We start from the raw sequence: 4,879 nt of genomic DNA, 5'->3' as shown, positions 1-4,879 counted from the left end.
TAGTTGAGTTATGTCTTAATAATAGAAAAGTTCTGGAAGTATGTGAAAAAGTCAACCTAGTATTAAATTGGTGTCAATGTCAATTTATGGTTGCAGGAGGTATTGTGCTTGGACACAAAATTTCTTAAAAAGGTATGGAGATAGATCCTACAAAAATCTAAGTTATAGAAAAATTATCACCACCTACTAATGTTAAACGGGTGAGAAATTTTCTAGGACATGTTGGTTTTTACAGGCACTACATGAAAAATTTTTCAAAAATAACTAAGCCACTATGCCAACTTTTAGAAAATGATAAAAAATTTGATTTTGATGAGGAATGTATAAAAGCATTTGAATTATTAAAGAAAAAAAATTAGTCACTGCACCTATAATAGTACCACCTGACTTGGAAAAACCATTTAAAATAATGTGCGATGCTAGTGATTATGCTATTGGGGTTGTATTAGGACAAAGGCATGACAAAGTTTTTAAAGTTATATATTATGCTAGTAAGACTCTAAATGATGCTCAAATTAATTATACTACTACTGAAGGAGAATTATTAGCTATTGTTTATGTCTTTGATAAACTTAGACCTTATTTAATTGGAACTAAATGTACAACGCATACAAATCATTCTGCTATTAAATACTTAATGCAAAAGAAGGATGCTAAACCAAGATTAATTAGATGGATACTTCTATTTTGATTTTACTGTGATTGATAAAAAGGGAAATGATAATCAAATAGCTGATCATTTATCTAGGATAGAAATAGAAATATTAACTAATTTTACTAATGAAATTTTTAAAAATTTCCCTGATGAACAACTATATATTATTGATGAAATGGATGTACCATAATATGTTAATATAGTGAATTATATTGTAGTATTTTACCACCTGATTTGAAAAATCCACAATTAAAGAAATTTATATATGATTCAAAAGACTATTTTTGAGATGACTCATATTTATATGAACAATGTAAAGATGTAATTATTAGAAGATGTGTGCCTTATGAAGAAACTCAACAGATAATTGAAAGATGCTATGATTCTGAATTTGGAAAACATTTTAGAACAAATAGAACTGCATATAAGATTTTGCAAGTTGGATTTTATTGGCCTACTATTTTTAAAGATGTTAATGAATATATTAAAATGTGCGATAGATGTCAACGAGTAGAAAATATTTCTAGAAGACATGAAATGCCTCTAAATTACACATTGGAAGTTGAAATATTTGATGTGTAGGGATTAGATTTTATGGGACCATTTATGTCTTCTTTTGGAAACTTATGTCCAAATGGATTAAAGCTATTATTGTATCTAGATGTAATGCTCGGTGCGTTTCTAAAATTTTAACTAAAAATATTTTTATAAGATATAGAATGTCGAGAGTAATTATTACTAATGGATGATCTAATTTTAGGAATAAGAGAATCAAAAAATTAATTAAGAAATATGATATTATGCATATATGATCTACTGCTTATCATCCTCAAACTAGCGGTCTAGCAGAGACAACAAATCCTGAAATTAAACGTATTTTAGAAAAAGCTGTAAATCCTTATAAATTAGATTGGTTTGCTAGACTAGATACTGCATATGAGCATATAGAACTACTTATAAGACTCCTATAGGAATGTCCCCATACAGACTGATATTTGGAAAAATATGCCACTTACCAGTAGAATTAGAGTATAAAACATTTTGAGCTATTAAGGAATTTAATTTTAATCTAAAAGATGCTGGTGAGAAAAGATTATTGCAACTCAATGAACTTAAAAATTTTTGCACTAAATGAAGCATATGACAGTGCACAATGAAAATATGGCATGATCAAAAGATTATTAAAAAGAAGTTTGAACCTGAATAAGAAGTTCTATTATATAATACAAAATTAAGATTGTTTCCTAGAAAACTAAAATCCAGATGGTTAGGACCATTTAAAGTGATTAAAGTCTATCATTATGGAACTGTTGTTATTAAATATCCTAACACTAAAAATCTATTTAAAGTTAATGGGCATCTTCTGAAACATTATTATGAAGGGCACATACCTCAATTTAAAGAAGTTTTAATGTTAATTTTAATGTCTAAACAAATGGTGTGTCGGGCTGACAACGTTAAACCAAATGCTTTGTGGGAGGCAACCCATACATATATGTCTATGTATTACTATTTTGTTTGATAAGTGTCTTATATACTAGTAGATAATAATCCTACACAATTGCATTTATTATAAATTAAGTCAAATATTGGTATTGGTGAAAAAGTTGAAATTAAATTGAACGAAAAAATGAAAGTCGTTAAATTTTGGCCACTGGCGCCGACGGCGCCTAAGAGAACGGATTTCAGTGTCGACAATGCAAATCGGGAGTGCCGAAGGCGTCGAGAGCAGTTTGACAGTTTAGATTTGTCAGTTTAGATGACTTTTGGCGGACTTTGGCGGGATTTCGCTCCATAATAATCGTGAGGAGGTGTTTTTAAAGTCTTAAAAACTTCTTAGGACGCCTAGAAACTTCCCATTTTCGGATTCCATAGCTTTCAATTCCAGAAATACTTCAAGGTATGAATTTTTCAATAGAAGAAAGTTTATTAGTTTCGGCGTGCAAATGTTATATGATAAAGTTATTATGAAGAAGAGAATGATCAAGGAAAGAGGATTTGTTAATTGGATTGATCAATCCAAGTGCTCTGGTTGACAAGATCATTTTGCAAAGGCGATGAGAAGTCCTGTGTTACACTACCACTGCGGTTGTTATGCCTGTAGTGAAGGAGTTCTATGCAAATCTACATGGAATTACCCAAGGAGTTGTCTTCATACAAGGTAAAGTTGTACCATTTACTCTTGCGAGGATTAATTAATTGTATATGATAGTAAATGTTTCAATCTTTCATTATGCAAACTTCATTCCTACGCGAGATTTGATGCAAGATGTTTATAATTTTCTGACGGATGAAAGTGATATGTGGGAAGTACGAGATGAAGGATATATTTGTTTTCTTGCTTCATCACTTAATCCAATTTTGAAGCACTGAGATTTCTTTATTTGTGCAAAATTACTCCCTACTCTGAAGATTAGTAGAGTCACCAAGAAAAGTGTTATTTTAAACTACTGTATTCAAATGAAAAAACCTATTGATACAAGATCAATCATATTTAAATCGATTATGGGTATTATTATGAATGGGCCAATGATGGACTTGGGCATCCTTCTACAATTTTTCTTATTTGCAACCAATCCCAAGGGCCATATGAAAGTTAGGAAAAAGTTTTACTATCATGGGAGCCCATGATATCTATTGATGATCAGCATGTTGGTAATGGAAATGAAGCACTAAATGTTATTAATGTATGGAAATGAAGCACTAAATGTTATTATGGATCATTCTTCACATGCTTCAACTTCATTAATACCACCAACAGTAGAAAGTTTGCTTGCTTTGGAGAAAAAATTAAAGAAAATTGAAAGAAAACTTCAGAGTATTATGAATGCAGTAGGGGATCTTAAATACCTTTTTTATCACCTTAATTGGAGAATGAAAGAAAATTTTGATCATACTGGAACTTTTGAAGCAGGATTAGTTCGGATGTTTAAACAAAATGGGTGGATCGAAGAAAATTCGACAGATCAATTCCCGTACCGATCCTTTTATAACCTATATGTTCATTACTAATCCATGGGACATATTAAAGAAGGTGAAAGCACTGAAGATGAAGCGAAATGACTGAAAACTTTGGATTCTCTACTTGCTTAAGAATATTTATGTATTTGATGTACTTGTGTGGATTCGATTTGATTTGATTTGGTTTGGTTTGTTTTTTCTTTAGAATTATGAACTTTGATTATGTGTATAGTTTTGTGTCAGCGTTTAGTATTGTGGCTTGATTTTGACGCTGATTAGTTTGCTTAATAGGTGTGAATGTGTGATTTGTGAAATGTGTTTGTAAAAAGTGTATTTTCATATATAAAAGTTAGTTTGTTGTTGTTTGTGAATGTTTATTTGTGAATTATTGTTAGATAAAAATTTGTGTTTAAAAATACTAAAAAAACTTTGGAGTAAATTAAAAGGAAATTGAAAATTTGAAAACAAATCAAAATAATAAATTTCTGGCCTTCAGCGCCGACGATGGTGGCATGGGCGCCGACGACGCGTTCGACCCAAGAGCAGTAATGACCACTTTAATTTACAATTTTCACCGCAAAACCTCCATTTTTACCCCTAAAGTCACCTTCAACCTTTGGTTTTTACACTTAGGGCTTGATTTTGGTCAGATTTGAAACAATTTAGAGGCAAATGAACTTTGGATTTTATTTTCTCTAAGGAACAGCTACACCTTAAAGTAAAAATTTTTTATTTTCACCAAAGATTTTTCTCACATTGCCTAGATCCGAAAGTTTAGTTTTTTTCGAGAGATTTTGAGAAAATGCTTTGGTGAAAAACTTTTACTTAGTGGATTTAAGTTTAAAATGCTTTACATTTTGATTTTCAAAATTTTGGAATTTATTCTCAATTTTTTCTAGATTTCCTATGACACCTAGATCGAGCAAAAGAAAAATAGAATATGACGAGCAAAAGTTCGTTAGCTTTAAAGTTAGTGCTCGATTTCATAGCCTTTAAGAAAAGAAGAAAGTGATTCAGGATCAAAGTTTTAAAAATTTGGAAGGAGAAGTTGAACAATTGATTATCGCTCGACAGTGGGAAAACTTCTATTATTTTACTGTCAATGCGATAGCTGGGATAGTTATGGAGTTTTATGCCAACTTTCCGAAAGGTTCTGATGATTTTGTTTTTGTTCGGGGAAAAAGAACGGAGTTTACTCCAAGAAAAATAAATGAGTTTTATCAATTAGAAGATGTTTATAGATGTCATTATCATTTATTCTCT

Source organism: Phalaenopsis equestris, unplaced genomic scaffold (assembly GCF_001263595.1).
Source record: "Phalaenopsis equestris unplaced genomic scaffold, ASM126359v1 Scaffold210366, whole genome shotgun sequence".
NCBI classification, from domain to species: domain Eukaryota; kingdom Viridiplantae; phylum Streptophyta; class Magnoliopsida; order Asparagales; family Orchidaceae; genus Phalaenopsis; species Phalaenopsis equestris.
Note: the sequence above shows the minus strand (reverse complement) of the source record.